The sequence below is a fragment of the Jaculus jaculus genome, chromosome 10, assembly GCF_020740685.1.
Source record: "Jaculus jaculus isolate mJacJac1 chromosome 10, mJacJac1.mat.Y.cur, whole genome shotgun sequence".
NCBI lineage: Eukaryota > Metazoa > Chordata > Mammalia > Rodentia > Dipodidae > Jaculus > Jaculus jaculus.
This window is the reverse complement of record NC_059111.1, coordinates 50,891,871-50,912,846: the sequence shown is the minus strand read 5'-3', so window position 1 is coordinate 50,912,846 and position 20,976 is coordinate 50,891,871. Positions and strand designations below refer to the sequence as shown.

Below are 20,976 nucleotides of genomic sequence, written 5' to 3'. Positions count from 1 at the left end.
CGTGCCCATTCTCTCTCTCTCTATCTGCCTTTTTGTCTCTCTGTCATTCTCAAATAAATAAAAATGAATAAAATCTTTTAAAAAAGAAAAAAAGCCCAATTAATTAATAAAACATCTTTTGAGCTGTAGGGATGGCTTAGCAGTTAAGGCATTTGCCTGCAAAGCCAAAGGACCCTGGTTCAATTTCCCGGGACCCACATAAACCAGATGTACAAGGTGTTACATGCATCTGGAGGCCCTGGCACACCCATTCTTCCTGTCTCTCTTTCTTTCCCTCTGACTGTCTCGAATAAATAAAACTTAAAAAAGAAAAGGAAACAGATTTTTCAGCCCCAGGCCTCGGGGAACCCCAGCCTGATCTTGCTCCATTTATGCCAGAAGACTGACGACACTGGTTAGCCTGTCCTGGGGAAAGAAAGAGACAAATGGCTTAAAAATGTCTCTACCCAGTGGAACCCAAAGGTGGAGTTTGCTGGGCCTTAGGCCCTCCTCAAGCAAGAACTGCTTGGGCCAAACCCAGCCAGTTTCTCAGTGTCCTGTGTGTGCCCGTCCACTTTGTTTCTGGTTTGCAGGAACAAAGCAAATGAAATCTGTTCCACAGGCCTTGCTACACACAGGCTGGGACTTGCTCCGGAGGAAAGGCTCACAATCCTGGGTTAAATACTAAGCCTCGAGCTTAACCCCGCTTTCCACCACTGATGCATGGCCCCTGCCCACACTGGGTAGTTATGACAACAATGCCCATCTGCACCCACCCAGTTGGGGTTTGTCCACTCACACAACACTGGGTTTGTGCAAAGGATCCAGACCTACCTCTACCTCTCCAGTTTCATTCTCCTTTAGCACAAAGCTGAGGACATCTGTGTCGGCCCGACAAGCAGGCGCAGTAGAGAGGACAGTCAGCAATGGAGAGTTTCTGGAAGAGTACTACAAACCGAAAAAGGGGACTGAGTGTGCCTTTCGAAACCTAAGGATGGGGCCTGCGCTGGGCTTGGAAGTGAGGTAGGGCCGTAGAAGTGGAAGTGGACACATGGTCTCTTAGCTTAATGAAAAGAACCTGCCAACAACAGACGGCAGTAGCTAACACTTTCCTAGCATGTGCACGGCCCTGAATCGCCTCAGTTCAAGTTAAAACGTGCACACACTGCAATGGAATTTCATCTTGTGTTTCTGTTCAGAGTTCAAAACATATTTCCATTCACATCATATCCCAAAAGGTGAGGAATGGTAGGTGGACTCTGTTCCATTACACAGATTAGGAGACGGGAGCCCCAGGGTGTGCCTTTGCTGTATGTGCATGGGGATGGACACAGTAGTGGACATAGGCTGCCCAGGCAGGCTCAGGCTCATCTCCACCCAGATTCCATATGCATGGCTCTTTAATAGGTCTGGACACCATGTGACCGGCTGCATCCCTACAGAGCTAAAGCCCGCTTCCCCACCCAGTGTTGGCAGGGGATGGAGTGCATGTGGACCCAGATGGGCACAGGGACGGTCAGGAGCTCTCATACCTTGTCCATCCTGTGGATCCACTTAAAGAGAAAAAACTTCTGGGGGTTGTCCACGACCATGAACTTCTTGAGCCCCTGGATGACCTCGCTGACGGTGGTGGTGCTGCTAATGTGCAGCTGCTTGATGGCATCCAATGCGAGGTAGAAGGACGTGTGCTTGTCTGTGGTGGCTGCCGGGTTCACTTCCTTGAGGGAGTCATAGATGGACTGGGGCAGGATCCCCGTGGGCACTGTCACTGGATGTCGAAGTTTCAAATGAACTTTGATGAAATCCGTGTAGGTACCATCTTCGTTCTGCAAGTGAGTGGTCAGTGTTGAATGACCCTGACTGCCACTTTGGGCTATTTCCCCCAGGGAGGGGAGGGTGGCAGACCACTGAAATCATAACATGGCCATGCCAGCCAGCCTCCCTGAGTTCCTCCTCTATGCCTACCTAGAGAGACAGGAGAGACACAGACCCCTCCTTCTTCTAATGGGCCTCAAGGAGCGAGAGCCCAATTCCCAGCAATGGCTGGTGGAGCTGCTGTGGTGTCCCTCATGGGAGGCTTGAGCTGCCTGCAGGTGAATCCCCCCTCCCTCTACAGCAGCCTGTCTACACCTGAACCTGGGAGGGCAGCAAACTGCTAGAGTAATGTACTGAGAGACCCAGACCAAGGAAGCCACTACTTTTATTTTTTAATAAATATTTTCTAATTAAAAAAAAAGAAGGTGGAAGAAGAGGAAAACTAGCCCAAGATTGTCCTCTGATCTTCACACACACACCATGTCATGCACATACCCATGCATACACACGTGTATGTGTATGTGATCATATATACATGAACATGAACACATGTCAAACACATACACACAAACACACACATACATGTACATATATCCACAAGTAAATAATAAAAATACTAAATGAAAAAAGAAGGGCTCTTGAATTAAGAGGGCTTGCCACTTAGGGATGATGATCTCATAGGCTGGAGATACTGTGTTTGATGTTCCAGAATCCATGTAATAAGCTGAGTGTGACAATTCATATCTGTAACCCCAGTCCCTGGTAGTGGAGAGAAGAGAATTTCTGAGGCTCATTAGGGATCACTGACTGACAGTAGGTTGAAGTTAAGAGAGACCCCATTCTTGCCAAATGCATGAATGAGCAATAAGGAACCCCCCCCATTCTACTCTGGCTTCCACATACATGTACATGGGACACATGTACCAACATATATGCATGCATACATCAAACATCACACACACACACACACACACTATACATAACACACATGATACCACAAACATGTGTGTAAATAATATTTTTAAATAGAATATATATTTCAGTAGTATTTATTGCAACATTATTTGGATTACCCAAAGTGAGAAATAATAATAATTAGTATAGAAAATAAATAAGACATGTAATATTTTTTATTATTCAGCTACTGCAATAATAATGAGATAATTAAAAAAAAATGATCCACAACTGTTATGGGTGAAACCAACTGCTCTGCAATTGGACTGGAGGCCCACTCCACAGGAGGAAATACATGCCTGGGGCTGAAAACCCAGTCAAAAGCCTATGTCTAGAGAGGTCATTAACCCTAGGGAGTAACACCTGCTACTATCTGTCTAAGTGCATATATTATGCCCACTGAACTGCCCTCAAAGCACTTTTATGTTTATACCCATATAATAATGCTACTATCACTTTGGGTCAGAGAAACTTCTCTTTTTTGATGGCAGTGACCACTGAAGTCATTCAAAAGTCATCACAGTACTGAGAAGTGTCAGTGGAGTGTTCAGGACTAAGACATCTCTATCACACTTTTCAAGGCTCAGAGCGGAAGAGGTGGTGGAAAGAATATACGAGCTCAAGGAAGTGTAGGACTTCTTACAATGCAATCATCTACACACAAAATGGCTCTGGTATTCATGACTTCATCATGTCTGATACTACTTACACAGGACCTTCATTATAAGAGGAAAAGATGATGGCATCAGTATAAAAAAGAGAGCAATTAGAAGAAGGGATTCAATGGAGGGTCGATTTGAGTGGACAATATGGGTGGGGGAGGGAATCATCATGGTTTAAGGAAACTGTTAATAAAAAGTTTAAAAAGTATATTGACCCACAAAGCAGGAAGTTACAACATAAAATTAGAGTGGAAACTGGAAAAACGGCTGTTTAATGTGCGTGAGAGGCAATACATGGCTACATACTAATGTCCATGATTGAGGCTGTATTTCTGCTACTTCAGCTTTAGCTTAAATGAAATCAGATACAGCAGTCCTAAACCACTGATTGGGAGTAATATGTTACATTGTCGCCATGCTGAAATTTTGTTTTAGAAGTTTTTTTGAAAGAGAAGACAGAGGAAGTTAAATTCTAAATTTAAGATAAAACAACAAATCTAAGTACTAAAATAGTACTCTGGCACTGATTACCGGTGTTGCATAAAATTTGCTTCCAATACTGACATCAAGAAAAATTTGACTTCTTTGGCATTTTCTGATCAACAGCTAGGCAATGAAGTACAGGAGAATGTGCTTAGCTGGTGAACGTGTGTCACCAGTTCTTGACCTCCTCTTCAGTTCCTATAACTGTTCCCACTAAAAAACATTATACCTGCTCTTGGAAAGCTACAGCAATGGTATAACAATAAGCCAGTAATATGGTTTCATCTTTCTGATGGTCCTATTATTAGTACACATTTTATAGTGAGAACTTAATGGATAGTCAACACATAAATTAATATTAAGGTCCTTATATATGAATTTATTATTTTATTTTAGGATGACTATGGTGTATATATAAAGTAACTCAAAGTGATTATATATATGTCATGGATTTAAATCAGTAGAGGGCATTGAGTTCTCCTACAAACTCATGTTGAAGTATTAACATCCAATGAGACTATATTTAGAGCAAAAACCTTAAAGGAGACATAGGGTTAAATGAGGTAAGGAATGCAGATCATTAGTACAATAGTATTTTCTTCATTAAGAGAGACACAAGAAATGCTTGCCCCTTAAAAAAAAAAGGCCATGTGAGGGCCCAGTGAGAAAGTAGCTCTCCTCAAGAAATGGAAAGGCCTCCACACAAAGCAAAGTTTATCATACCAAACTTAGACTTCAAGCCTCTAAAATTGTGAGAAACTAAATTTCTTTTCTATGTTTCCTTTTCATTGAAAAATTTCATGCAGGAGCATACAAATTTGTTCACAATCCCCTCCCAGTGCCTTATGTCCACCTCCCCCTTTAACCAAACTCCTTATTTCCAACTATTCTCTCTTCTGTTTTGATGAATTTTTTTCAGTCCTCCATCATCTATGTCAAAGTGTTAATGTGCTCAATAATGTTCAGGTCTTGTAGACATAACGACTGTTGTTGTAATGTCATTAAGTAATAGCCACTTTGTCTCTGGAAGACAGTGTTCCAAATTTCTCTACCATACATTCTGATGCCTACAATCTCACCAGTCCCTGTTCTTCAAACCTTCCTGAGCCTTAGAGGAGATGATAAACATGTCTCATTTAGCCCCAAACATTTAGCCACACTTAATCTGAAAAATCTGAGGAATTTTCAGTCTCCCCAGTAGTGATTACCATCTGCAAAGAGAAGCTTCTCTGACCCAAGGTAAGTTTCTGTTGTAAGACCTGCAGGTTCTCATACTTGGCTACAGAAACCTCTTTCTCTCTCTCTTTCTCTATGCATATATATATATTTTTTCAAACACAATTAATATATTATTTAACATTGTATGTTAACAATATATCAACAATATGCAATATTAAATAATATATTGCTATATATAAATATATATACAGATATACATTTTTTGCACATCTATGTACTTGAAAGACATTCTAAATATAAACACATATACATATGAACAGTTCCAAAATGTATTGATTTACAAAACACAGTATTACTTTATTTGCTAAAAGATGCACTGTTGGGCTGGAGAGATGGCTTAGCAGTTAAGTGCTCGCCTGTGAAGCCTAAGGACCCTGGTTTGGAGCTCGATTCCCCAGGACACACGTTAGCCAGATGCACAAGGTGGCACATGCATCTGGAGTTTGTTTGCAGTGGCTGAAAGCCCTGGTGCACCCATTCCCTCTCTCTCTCTCCCTCTTTCTCTCTCAAATAAATAAATAAAAATAAATGATTTTTTAAAAAAAGATACACTGTCATCAATTTGTAAAGAAACAAAGGGAAAGTAAAGAAAGATAAAAGGCCAACAGCAGACAATTATTTTATTTATCTATATATATCTATACTTTCCTAGTGTCCATTCTATTTACCCACCCACATCTGGTGTGAATGAGGATACAAATGATTATAGATTTATGGTACTAGAAAAATTGAAATGTATGCCAGGAGGCCTAGTAATTTAAGCAGCTGTTCATGGATCATATTTTATTGCTAGGGATTAAACCATGATGATACAAAACCATGACTCTGGGCCCCCGAGAAACATGGAAACTGGCTAAGTGTGCATGAATCAGGAACACTAATAAGGTATTAAATTACTTTGAAAATCTACTGAGAAATCCTCAGTGAATATAGTTCTGATGGAAAATATATTGAAAAATAGGACATGGAGCATGGATACATGTTGTCAGAGCATTTTCCCTAAAGGAATCTTTCTACAAAATAACAAATTAATCTTATTCAAGAAAATATAGTTGTAGTAAATGAATATAAAAAGAAACATCACATTGAGATACATCTTTAGATTTCACGTTTAGATGAACTTGCATCTTAGGTAGAATTTTAAAAAGGGGTATGGGACTGGAGAATTGGCTTAGCCATTTAGGCACTTTCCAGTAAATCAAAAGGACACAGGTTCAATTCCCTAGTCCCTATGGAAAGCCAAATGCACAAGGTGGTGTGTGAGTCTAGTTCATTTGCAGTGGCTGGAGGCCCTGGCATGCTCATGGTCTCTCTCTCCCTCTCTTCGTCTTTCTCTCTCTCTCCCCAGTAAGTAAATAAAATATTTTTTTAAAACTTTAGATAGCACAATGGCTTATGGCCTTCAAAACACCGTAGTATATGTATAACTGTTGTGTACTGGCGGAGTTATAATTTCATGTAGTAGGAAGCAGTTAGGAAAAAATGTATGGAAATTTTTCTTTTGGGATTAAGTGAATATAAACATTTGTGAAACCATTGCATGAACATACAGAAATATAGAACAAAAAAATAAATGAATATGCCTGGTCCTATATCCTCAATATCTAAGGGAATTTGAGTATATATTTGGACAATATTCACATATCAGGTTCACATTGCTGGCAGAAAACACACAATCAAGAGGAGCTTGATATACAAAAGGGTTGATTTGGTTTACAGACTTGAGGGGAAGTTCCATGATGGCAGGGGAAAATGATGGCATGAGGAGAGGGTAGAAATCACCTTTTTGGCAACATAAGGTGGACAACAGCAAAAGGAAATTGTGCCAAACACTGGCAAGAGGAAGCTGGAGAGAGAGAGAGAGAATGGGCACACATGGGCCTCTTAGCCACTGCAAACAAACCTCAGATGCATGTGCCACCTTGTACATCTTGCTTATGTGGGTCCTAAAGAATCAAACCTGTGTCATTTGGCTTTGCAGGAAAGTGCTTTAACTGCTAAGCCATCTCTCCAGCTGTGTCCTGGCTTTTTAATCCAACTTGTTCATACTCATAAGAAAAGCTAACACACTAAGCTTGATTTCTGCCATATAAAAATGAGAGAGGGTGAATAGTGTTTGTGATTAAAGGATTACAGACTTTTCATGGGATATAAATTGGATTTAATGTATTTACAAAAGTTTTGCTTCTACCACATAACCAAATCTCCATCTCACCACTTATCATTGTTACCTGTCTTGAATAACCCTCTCTCTTTTGGATTTTAATAGTCTCTAAACAAATCTGCTTTCTTGCACACTCTGCCTTCTCCCACAAGACATCTATTGTGACTAGTTAATAGATATTCAGAATCACCATACACTATGTTGGACATAGAAATTAACTTTTGAATTAATTTAAGTTTTCCAGAAATCTATCCTTGTGGGCAAGTGTTGCATCTGTTGCTATGAACTCAGTAATAACTTTTCCCCGAAGCTTGTTGCTAAAACATAATACTGTATTATAACTGAATCTATGGATCAGAAATTTACACAGAGCACAGGAAGGATAGTTGTCCTAAATTTTGAAATGTCTTGAGACTAAAATGGAAGTTATGAAAAGTGTGGAGAAAAAAATACAAATAAACAAACAAACAAAACAACAAAACAGTCTGGGAGCTGGAATGACAGTTAAGAGGTCAAAGGTTGTCAGTTCAAATCCAGTGCCCCATTATCCATATAAGGCCATGCATCTGGTGTTTATTTGCGTTAGCAGGGGGCCCTGATGTATCCATATCATATTTTCTCTCTCTCTCTCTGTTTTCCTACTCCAAATAAATAAATAAAATATGTTTATAAAATTCATGCACTATTGTTCCTGGCTATCAACCGTGAGACCTAGCTCCTCTGTGAGTAGGTTTCTCCACATGAGTTTCTTACATGATCTTGTTTGAGCCTCCCCATTTCATTTTTGAGGGCTTCAAACAAATGAGCAAGCCAAGAATAAGCTGTATTCTTTGTATCATCTAGCATTAGAAGTCACATGCTGCATTTCATTTCCTCTGATATTACTAATGCACTGTAAGATGTGTGATGTTAAATAGCAAGCTATTTAGGAAAATTTAATCATCCACATACAGAACCATACAGAAATTTATAAGAATTTACTCACTGCTTATCCACATGAATCCAGATAGATGTTTTTATTTTCTACACTTCAAGGTGAGCTTCTGTGACATTTGTAACTAACCTGTTCTAACAAGAACAGCCTATGTGATTGTGTATGTAGGTGTGGTATAATTGAAAGAATGTGCCCTTGATCTTGGTGTCTGCTTCCTGATGCTCCTAAATTCTTTGAGATTTCCTGGATGGAAGTGATTTAGTTTGTTCTTCCAAGAAACATCATCCTAGGCCCCTAGATTGTTTTAGGATGTGGCTAGTTAACCTTCAAGAAAGCTTGTGACTTTCAGCATCAGTTATCATTGTTTCCATCCTTCCAAACCTCAGGGAGACAAACGGAGCTTAAAGTTGAGTTAATAATTAATCATACCTATAACACATAACTTTGATATAACCTCCTAAGAATAGTGTTAGAGCTTCTGGGTTGAGAACAAGATGCTGCATATGGCACATAGGGGCAGCATGGAAGCAATGCACTTCTCTCTCTGTCCCCGCCTCGCCCCCGCCGCCCACACCGCCACCTACTTGCACTGGGGATCTATTTGGTTTGGTTGTTCATGAGTGGTAGTCATCATAATACACCAGGAATAATGAGCATTGTGTGTTCTTGCATTGTGTGAGATGTTCTAACAACTTGAGCCTGAGGATTGTGTGGTGGTTTATAACCAGTTGTGAGAAGTACTGGAGGACAGAGAAGTTTGGAAACAGACATCTGAAGTTAAAATATCTTGAGAACAGAGACTTTAATTTCTGAGGTCTCTGCTAACTCTGAATATTTAGCATCACAACTGAATTAAGTTATTGGAACCCACTTGGTCCAGGGAGAATTAGAAGTTTGTTGTTGTTATTGAAAACTGTGTGTGTACCAAATATACACATAAAAACTTTCATTTTAAAATTCTTTTCCTCATTTTGTAACATTCTATATCTGTTATATTAGCAATACATAGATACTTATCCATCTATGTACTCTTTCCTGGACATCTCCTATTATTGTGAAGACCTTTCTTATAATGAATATTTATTAACCAGAAAAGAGGATTCTAATCCACCAAAACTAGGAACTAGCCAAACAATAACTAGCACACCTTTAAACAACTGATTTTATCAGAGCTGTTTTCAGAGCTTTTATCAGTGGATACTCTATTATCTTTACTTGTCTCTACTTTCTTATTTGTTTCTGTTCCAAGTTTAACTGATAACTGGTAACAATGGTTTTGATAATGATCCAAATGGAGCCTACCATGTGATAGAATCTCAATCAATGCTTGAAACAATCATTCTTCTTGAATTCTTACAATAATATGTTTTATTATTATTAAGTAAAAACTTTGTATGGACACATCATATGTTGGTACCATCATTTGCCTCAGGTATTTACCATTATAGTAATTTGTGTAGAAGAGAAAGAGGATGCTTTTACTCTCCCTTACTGTACTTGCTGAAGGGAAGTTCTGTTTGCCAACAGGGCTCAGCATTCCACATAACCAAGATGGCTCTCTCAGGGGCTAATTGCATGTGAGTTCTATATGAGGACAGACTAGTTCTTCATGTCTAATCTCCTATGAAGTGTAAGAATCCTGCTACACTTCTGACTCTGCAGTGTTCCTTACTCTGTCCCACAACACATAATCTTGGTTATTGCAAGATTGTTGGGAAAAAAATCATTATACTATCCTTTAAAGTAGGAGTAGCATGATGTAAGGTCACTTTCACATGTAGACCATGTATTAAACCTTGGAATACACTTTTACCAGGTTGTTTTTACAAAATATTAACCTCAAAATTGGGGAATCAAGTAATAGTGTTGTAAAGGGGTACAAGGAAAGAAAATAAGCCAGTAATCAAAAATCAGTAAAAATCAATGAATACATAAATTGGAATTATAAAAATTGCACTTAACAGCCAAAGCAAGACTTGAATGAAGTCACAAACATTTTGTTCATGGAATGAATGTACAGAAATTAGAGATGCAGTGAAATTTGCTATTTTCTTTGTGTGACTTTAACAAGTACAAGAACAAGGCAAAGGTCAGGTAAGAGCTGCAAGGGGAACATGAGTAAAACACTGTGGGGAGTGGAATGGAGTTCAATGCCAAGCAAATCTCAGCACATAAACAGCAGCTAGAAACAGAACAATGAATTATGCTACCTAAAGAGCATTTTCCTGGCCCAGCGGGAATTTTTCGTGGACAGGGCAGCCATCAAGAACACTAAACAGAATCAAGCCTATCATAAGCAAATGTGATGGCTGAAATATTTTTCTGTCCCTTAATGCCATTATTGGGCCTTTGAGATTATTCCCACAAAGCTATTAGAGGAGCAGAAAGGGAGTGAAAGAGAGGAAAGAAATGGAGGTAAAGGAGCACCTACACTCCTACTCAGCAAACTCTGAAACTTAGTATTTAGATAGTCTCAGGAACCAAATTCCAACCAACAGACTCATTTTTTTTTTCTTCTTCTTTTTTTTTTTTTTTTTGTTTTGTTTTCTATTCAGCAAATACAGGTAGTCTGGCACCATTATTAGGCTCATCTATGACCTACCACCTCCTCATTGGCCCCACCTTGTTGAGGTAAATGGGTCATGCATTGTGGAGTTAGCCCACATTTATTGGTATGATAAATGTCTTTGCATATCATGACCCAACTTGTGGCTCTGACATTCTTTCTACCCCCTCTTCCACAAAATTTCCCTGAGCCATGTTCGGTTCATTTTTGGTCTGCTTCAGTGAAGAGGTGTTGTGGGCCTCTGGGGCTCTGGCTCTGATTTGGTAGGAGTTGATTTTTCTCTGTGTTGGTCTCCTTCCCCCTTGTGCTGGTATCCAGTTCATCAGGAAAAGAGCACCCTTGCTTGTTTCAACAATTTTCCTTAGTTTCAGCCAGGGCCCTTTTGAGGTATGATGGGGTGGCTTTCCCCTGAGGATCTGTATCTATCTGAAAAAAAGAAGCAGATTCTCCAACAGAGAGTAAGTTAGCACCAGGACAAATGAGATAGCCCTTACTTTTTCTATAGAGGGTTTAATAGGTGTAGGCCCTCTTGTAGCCCATGACTGATGGTAGCTTGATATTGGAGAGTGGGCTTATGTTTGGATATGATTCTGACTTGTTTCCCGGTTCCAGCTATGGGTCCCGTACCACTGAGGGGATCAGTTAGCCAAATCAAGAGCTGTTGGTTCCCCACCATGGCTGTGTGCCACTATTGCACTTGTGTGGGCATCACATCAGGTTATTTGCTGCTATGTAGGTTAGACCATGGGTTGCTTGGACAGATATTGGTTGTTTCCCCTAGTCGCCATGTAGCACCTTCTGGCACTAGACACGCTGACTGTCTGGGAACTGACTCTCTCCTGGCTTCCAGCCATGCCGTTCCATTTTACATGGAGTCTTCAGCAATAGGGTCTTACCACTAACCTTTGGCGGGTCATCAAGTACTCTGGCAGAAATCTGTCATTCTTTTAGGAAACCTTGTGGGTTTCTCTGATCAAAAGCTCATTGTGGGTGACAGCTCCATGCTGGTACTGGGAGTTACAGGTCAGTGCCCCCTAAGAAAATGAAGAAAAAGATAACTAATATACTAGAGTTAGAGAGATAAGAGAGACAGAGGGAGAGGGAGAGGGTGGGAGGGAGGGAAGATGTAGAAGATTCAGGTTACACTTGATCTTACCCCCTCCAGTGTCTTGTGGTTCATGTGTTTCCTGTAAGGGCCTGGTGAAGGTTCAGCCATTTGGTCTGCCTTTTAGGAAGTAGAATTTTATAGTACCATTGCTGTCTGGATCTAGATTAGTGTTTCCCACCCCTTCGATGCCCTCCTCTCCCTCCTCATCCATCTTAGTGTCTAGTCCATGAGATGCTTGCTGGGTATGTAAGGTATCTTGGGTAGATTCAGGTTAGGTGCTGTAGATAAGTGAGACTATGTGGCGATTTTTTTCTGTGATTGGGTAAGTTCCCTGAGAATGATCTGTTCCAGGTTGAACCATTTTTCATCAAATTTCTTTGTGTCATTTTTTCTTACTGCTGTATAGAATTCCATTGTGTAGATATACCACATCTTAGTTATCCATTCTTCTAGTGATGGACATCTGAATTGATTCCAGCTCTTAGCTATTACGAATTGAGCCACTACAAATATGGTTGAGACAATCTCTGTGGCTTGTGGTTTGAAGGTTTTAGGGTAGTTGCCCAGTCAGGGAATAACTGGGTCCCAACAGACTCATTTTATGACCATAATATGTTAAGGTTACTTATATGAGGAGCAGTATAAGTATGCCTTGAGCTATAAAAATTAAAAAACAAACTCCTACCTGTCCAAGGAGGTAAAAGAATGAAAATAACACCTTTTGCTATTGTATGCTGGAATTGCAGCTAAGGTCTGGAACCCCTTAGAAGGTTGAATAAGAATTAGGTAGCAACATCAGTCTTCATTGTGTTTTCTTATCTTAAAAACCCAGTTTACATTTTAGATTTTCATAATTAAAGCATAAAGTTTACAAATGTATGCTGTTTTTTCTCTACTGGATAAATTTACCTTGGCCAGTAATCTGACATTTAAACAATTACAATTATTTCATTCATTTATATATTATTTTGTATAAGGCTGATATCATTTTAGCAGACTTAGGATATTTAATTATAATATTTTGATAAAACCAGCCCCCATTTACTTTGCATGTTAAAAAATGAAGTAGCCCTTATAAACTATTGATCATGTTAAGATTGTTCTTTACTTTGTCTTAGAAAAGATGAAAGCCTGGTCACTATAGGCATGTGATATGCTTGACAGACTTGTCAGCACTCTTGCTAATTTATGGCTCTTCATTGCCAAATGAAAAAATACTCAGGTGGCTGATGGAATATATCTCAATGATTTACTCCCAACATCTGCTAGCCAATTACATTGAATCCATTTAGCAGCCATTTAGAATGGTGTTTCCTCTGGGTTTGTTCTCCAGTGCTAGTGATTTTTGAAACATCCCTTCAGATTGGGAAAGAGAAAGTTTGTTTCCCAAGAGAAAAAATTAACTTGTCTACATCATATCATATTTAGTGAGTTAACCAATAGAAAAAGGAAGGGATCAAGAAAAAATAAGAGGAAACAGCATATAAAAATAACCCCAGAAACCAACCTAGAACAATTATAGAATTCTGTAGTGTACTTATTTAACAGTCTAATCTACCAAAATACATATCTGTGAGAACAGCTTTGAAAGTCTGGTATTTGTTTGTAAGAAAGAAGGATTGTTGAGAATTGTCTGTAATTATGATCCCTAGGGAATCTAAGAAGTACATATAAACACATGTTTGTATATTAAATCCCAGGAGATAATTATAGTGTATTCTCAGATTTCTATCATAAAGACTAAAATGATCACAGCCACATATTATAAGTAAATATCATGGCCATAAGTATCCCCTAAAAGTAATTAGCCCTTAATGTGCTTTCCTCCAAATATAAGTTAATTCAATAATAAAGAGAAATGTACCAAGAAGGGTCAGGTTCCAACTCTTACAATGTAATCCACTGTTTGAAAGCTATATGTGCTCAGAAGCTTGCTGCAGATATAACATGAGTTTTTTCAAACATATAACATGATGAAACCAATGGCAAGTTTAAAATTGTTTTAGAAGAAACAATGTGTTGATTGTTTTTGAGTCTATAGCAAACTATCTGGCACAAAACTAAGCTCAAAGATCTCCTGTCTGGATCTCCCCTTTGTGTGAATATGCCCTTGACACAAGGTATGCTGAGAGAACTCTCTGTTTTCATCATGTGCCAACCTTACAGCAGGATCAAAAACATCTCCTCTTTTTTCAAAATAAAGCCTAACACAGCACCTGAGTCAGGCTCACCAACCCAAGAAAGCAGCTTTCTATTCTTTGCTGTGCAAAGGTTGCTGAGTGATATGGAGCAAGCTATTTTACCTCATCATCTTCAGCTTCCTCCTCCATATAATGGAAATACATTTTCTAATTTATAGGATTATTATGACTAATAACTAAAAACAAAGAAGGCTAAATCTATATGAAGCATCTGAATAGGGCCTAATACCCCATTATGTTATATATAAGCATTCACTATTTAGTAACCATGTGGGCACATTTAATCCTCTTTAAATAAAAGCATCTATATCTCTTTCTGAATCTACTCCATAGCTTTCATCCAAGCGTACCACCATCCTATTTTGCTCTGTCTTCAGACTCACATCCTAGTCTTCTTTGCCCAGTAATCACCTCACAACCAGCCAAGGCTACTGAATCCATTTCTTACTCGGAACTTCAGGCTTTATCTGAGCCTCAACAAATATGGATCCCCAACATTCACTAAACATTGTCTTCACATACCTGACAGTATGCCACTATAAATACTGAATTTGTTTCCTCTCAGTAAACAGAAGATCTGCAGTGAGTGAGGTACTTTATGTGACAGTTTTGGGTATCATAGGCAACACTTATTAACATTAATATGATGTTATTTTCTTTTAACAGTGATAAATATAGAGTAATTTTGAAATAAAATTGAATCTATGGACTTCCGGCCGGATGGCGACTACCTAACTGCACCACACATCCCCGGGAAAGAAAGGCAAGGCATTAAGGGTTCACTGGGTCTTTTACGGGAGAGCAATCTCTCATAGATTGCCAGTGGGAGGACACAGAGGGGGACATAAAACAGGGAATCGCTGATATCCTTGCTCACAGCTAGCCCAAGTCCCGCAAAACCCCAAGCAGCCACAGTACCCACAGTCCCGGCTTCGGAATACCCCTACATTACTGTAGGAAAGGGGACCCAGGCCTGCATAGTTCCACTTGTCTCTCTGCACAGAGGTGATCTGCCTTCTCCCCCACTCCCCCTGGCCCATGCATGACCTTGGGCAGGCTTTGCCTGTTGGCCTGCTGGAGCTCAGGCTCCATTTCCCCACCATAGGCACACCACTGATACCCACTTATGCAAGCTTAGCCTGCTCTCTCTGCCCATTTGCTCACTTACAACTCTGGCCACCAGCAATTCACATGCCAACCCAGACCCATTCCACCCACTCACTCTGCCTGTGCCCCTGCGCCAGCTCAGGTGCAAGCCCCTCCCCATCTGCCATGCCAGTTGACTGCCACTGTCCTGTTACAGGCGAGCTCAGACTGCTTCTAGATCCCAGTGTTCAGCCACATGCATGAGTTTAGTCTGCTGTGCTTGGTGCTTCAGTGTCCCTCCAACTGCCAGTGTAGACAACTTGGGTACATCACTGCGAGAGAGCTCAGGTTGCTTTTGCATCCTACTAAGTGCAAGCTCAGATGGCTTGGCATCCACTTCAGGTGGCTTCAGCTTCCTACTGCACATCAGCTCAGGCTGATCCACCCACCTAGGTGCTAGCTCAAGACCATATAGCCCTTATGCTTGCCGGCAAGCTAGCCCAGGAAAGCTCCCCAAGAGGCACCACTTCTCCTGCCCATCAAGACCACAGTCCTACTCTCCGTGCCCATAAACTGTGATGGGGCAACCACAGAGCCAAAGAAATAACATGACAAATCAAATGCAAGAAAATCCACTTAGATAACCCAGTTCTACAATGAACATCTCTAATCAAAACATAGAAGAGGACTGGGGAGAAGGCTTAGCAGTTAAGCACTTGCTTGTGAAGCCTAAGGACCCTGGACTGAGGCTCAATTCCCCAGGACCCACGTTAGCAAGATGCAAAAGAGGGCACACGTGTCTGGAGTTTGTTTGCAGTGGCTGGAGGCCCTGGTATGCCCATTCTCTCTCTCTCTCTCTCTCTCTCTGCCACTTTCCCTCAAATAAATAAAAATAAAAACAAACAAACAACAACAACAACAACAAAAAACAGAAGAGTAATTAGGATCAGACCACCAAAATGAAGCAGGCGTAGCTATATTAATATCGGATAAAATAGGCTTCAAACCACAAATAATCAAAAAAGGCAAAGAAGGGCACTTCCTAATCATCAAGGTAATGATCCATCAAGAGGGCATTACAATCATAAATCTGTATGTGACAAAGACAGGGGTACCACAGTTCATAAAGCAAAACCTACTTAACAATGAAACACAATTAACCAACACCATCATAGCTGGGGACTTCAATACACCATAATCAGTGATAGACAGATCATCCGAACAGAAACTCAACAGGGAAGTAAGAGAGCTCAACAAAACCATAAATCACTTGGACCTAATGGACATCTACAGAACACTCCATCCTAAATCCACAGTCTGCACATTCTTCTCAGCAGCCCATGGAACATTCTCCAAAATAGATCATATACTAGGTCACAAAGCCTGCCTCCATATAGTCAGGAAGATTGACATAATTCCTTGCATGATATCAGATCACAGTGCTATATTGCTAGAAATCAACTACAAAAGACCCACCAAGAATCCCATGGGCTCTTGGAAGCTGAACAGCACACTTTTAAACAATGAATAGATAGTGGTCAAAATAAAAGATGAAACTGCAAAATTTTTAGAAATGAATGACGATGAAAACATATTGTACCAAAACATATGGGACACAATGAAGGTGGTCCTCAGGGGAAAGTTCATAGCACTAAATGCCTTCATAACAAAGACAGAGAAATCCCAAATCAATAACTTAACCATCCACCTAAAGGTACTGGAAAAGCAAGAAAAATCCAACCCAAAAAGTTCCAGAAGGAAAGAAATAATTAAGATCAGAGCATAAATCAATGAATTGGAAACTAAGAAAACAATTAAGACAATTGACAAAATAAAGAGCTGGCTCTTTGAAAAATTAAACAAGATTGACCAACCCCTGGCCAATTTAATCAAGAAAAAAAAAGAGATGCATCAAATTAACAAAAATTTGAAATGAAAAAGGAGAGATCACAACAGACATAAATGAGATTGGGAGAATCATCAGGACTGAATTCAAAAACCTCTACTCCACAAAACAGGATAATCTGGAGGAGATGTATAAATTCCTGGACACATACCATCTGTCAAAGCTAAACTCAGAGCAGATTAATCTCCTAAACAAACCTATTACACTCATTGAGATTGAAAAATTAATAAAAAAAAAAAAAAACTTCCCCTAAAAGAAGAGTCCAGGACCAGATGGCTTCACAGCTGAATTCTATCAAAACTTCATGGAAGAACTCAAACCAATCTTCCTCAAACTGTGCCACACAATTGCAGAACAGGAAATGCTACCCAACTCTTTCTATGAAGCTAGTATTACCCTAATTCTAAAACCAGGCTGAGGTGCCATAAAAAAAGAAAACTACCAGACTATTTCCCTGATGAACTTAGATGAAGATCCTGAAAAAAATCCTCACAAACTGAATCCAACAACACAGCAAAAGCATTATCCACCTTGATCAAGTGGGATTCACCCCATAAAAGCAGGGATGGTTCAACATATGGAAATCTGTCAATGTAATACACCACATAACCAAAGTTAGACACAAAACCACATGATCATTTTGATAGATGCAGAAAAGGCCTTTGACAAAATACAATATCACTTTATGTTCAAAACACTGGAGAGAATTGGCATGGTTGGTTCATATCTTAACATAATAAAGGCAATATACAAAGCTCCTAAGGCCCAAATAATACTTAATGGAGAGAGACTGGAGGAATTCCCATTAGATCAGGAACAAGACAGAATTGTCCACTCTCATCTCTGCTCTTCAGTATAGTACTGGAAGTCCTAGCTCAAGCAATAAGTCAGGAGAAAGAAATAAAAGGGAAACAATATGGAAAGGAAGAAGTTAACTTAGCTCTATTTGCTGATGACATGATTATATGTGTAAGAGTCCTGAGAGAATCCATCCCAAAACTCCTGAAGGTGATTAACACCTATAGCAAAGTAGCAGGACACAAAATCAATGCACAAAAATCAGTAGCCTTTTTATATGCAAATGACAAAGATACAGATAAACAAATAAGGGACATGGTGCCATTTTCAATAGCAACAACAACAAAAAAATAAAATACCTTGGGATAATGTTAATGAAGGAAGTGAAAGATCTATACAATGAAAACACTCAAAAAAGAAATCGAGGAGGACTTGAGAAAATGGAATGTCCTCCCTTGCTCCTGGATAGGCAGAATTAACATTGTGAAGATGGCAATCCTACCAAAGGCAATATACAAATTTAATGCAATTCCAATTAAAATCCCTATAGCGTTCTTCACAGAGATAGAAAAATGATCTCAAATTTCATATAGAAAGGCAGAAGGATTCGGATATCCAAGCATATCCTCAGCAAAAGAAATACATCAGGAAGCGTCACCATGCATGATCTAAAGCTATATTACAAAGCCATAGTAATAAAAACAGCATGGTACTGGCATAAAAAAAGAAGTATAAACCAATGGAATAGACTTGAGGACCCAGACTTTGGGTCAAGCAACTACAGGTACTTGATATTTGACAAAGGCCATAACAATATAATCGGGAAAAAAGACAACATCTTCAACAAATGGTGCTGGACAAATGGGATAACCATATGCAGGAAATTGAAACTTGATCCACACATCTCACCATGCATGACACTCAAGTCCAAATGGATCAAAGACCTCAATATAAGACCAGAAACTCAGCTACTACTGAAGAAAATATAGGAAGAAGCTTCCATGATATGGAATGGAAAAAGACTTCCTAAACAAAACCCCAGCACCACAGGATCTTACACAGTCACTCAACCAATGGGATCACATAATGTTGAAGAGTTTCTTTACAGACAAGCATACAAGAAGCAAAGCCAATAGATTTCCCACAGAGTGGGAGAAAATATTTGCTGAATATCCAACTAACAGGGGCCTAATCTCTACAATATACAAAGAACTCAAAAACCTAATGAATAAAAAGTCAAACAGCCCACTCTCAAAATGGGGCAAGAGCTGGATAGGGAGTTCACAGATGAAGAAATACAAATGGCAAACACACACTTAGTCATCAGAGAAATGCAAATTAAAACAACTATGAGGTTCTACCTTACCCCAGTAAGGATAGCAAACATCAAAAAAATCACATGAAAATAAATGCTGGTGAGGATGTGGGGAATTAGGAACCCTCATCCACTGTTGGTGGGAATGTAACATGGTACAACCTCTTTGGAAATCAATATGGAAACTCCTGAAAAAGCTGACTATGGAATTACCAACAGACCCAGTTATTCCCTTACAGGGCATGTGCCCTAAAACCTTTAAATCACAGTCCAGAGAGATATGTTCAACCATGTTTGTAGCAGCTCAGTTCATATTAGCAAAGAGCTGGAATCAACCCAGATGTCCATTGCTAGAAGAATGGATAACTAAGATGTGGTATATCTACACAATGGAATTCTACACACCAGTAAGAAGAATGACACAATGAAATTAGAGGGAAAATGGTTGAACCTGGAACAGATCACTCTCAGTGAACTCACCCAATCACAGAAAGAAAATCACCACATAGTCTGACTCATCTATAGTACCTAAACTGAATCTACCCAATATGCTGACATACCCAGCAAGCATCTCAAGGAGTACACAATAGGGTGGGTGGGCAGGGAGGTGAGGGTAAGGGTAGACCCAAACAGCAATGGTACCATAAAAGTCTACATCCTAAAAGGCAGACCAAATGGTTGAACCTTCACCAGTCCCTTAGCAGGAACACCTGAGCCACAAGACACTGGAGAGGCTATGATGAAGACTAACCTTAATATTCTACAGCTTCTCTCCCTTTCTCTCTCTCTCTCTCTCTCTCTCTCTTTCTCTCTCTCTCTCTTTTCTCGGTAACTCTTTTATATTATTAATCTTTTTCTTCCTTTTCTCAGTGGGCACTGACCTGTAACTCCCAGTACCAGCATATGGCTTTTATCCACAATGAGCTTTTAGTCAGAGAGTCCTACAAGTTTTCCTAAAAGAAAGACAGATTTCTGTCAGAGTACTTGATGACCCACCAACGGTTAGTGGTAAGACCTTACTGCTGAAGACACCATATGCAGTTGACACATAAAATGGGATGCCATGGCTGGAAGCTCTAAGAGATTCACTCCTCAGGCAGTTCATCTAGTGCCAGAAGGTGCTACATGGGCAACTGGGGGAAAATGACCAATATCTGTCCAAGCAATTCATGGTCTAACTGACTTAGTAGCAAATAACCTGTTGTGATGCTCAAACAAGTGCAATAGTGGTTTACAGCCACTATTGACTTGGCTAACTGATCCTCTAAGTGATACAGGACCCATAGCTGGAGCTGGGAAACAAGTCACAACCATATCCAAACATGAGTCCACTCTCCATTATCAAACTACCACCAACTGTAGACTACAAGCAGGCCTACACCTATTACATTCTCTGTATATTCAAAAAAAAAGGATTATCCCATTTGTTTGGTGCTAACTTTACTCTCCATTGGAGAATCTGCTTCTCTTTTTCAGATGGATATAGATCCTATGGAAAGAACCATCCCATCATACCTCAAAAGAGCACCAGAGGAAATTAAGAACAATGGGTGAAACAAGCAAGGGTGCTGTTCTCTTGGTGAAATGGGCACCAGCACATGGGTGAAGGAGTTTGACACAGAGAACAAACAACTCCTCCCAAATCAGATATCCAGAGACCCAGAGGCCCCCAGCACCTCATCACTGAAGCAGACGCAAAATGAACCCAACATAGCTCAGGGAAATTTTATGGAAGAGGGGGCAGAAAGAATGTCAGTGCCATATGT

The 20,976-nt window shown here is 39.8% G+C and overlaps 1 pseudogene; it reads right to left on the bottom strand.

Annotated features, from left to right (window-relative positions):
* Window positions 1-369: 369 nt before the first annotated feature.
* LOC101599966 overlaps window positions 370-20,976 on the bottom strand; it is a 47,773-nt pseudogene continuing 27,166 nt past the window's right edge.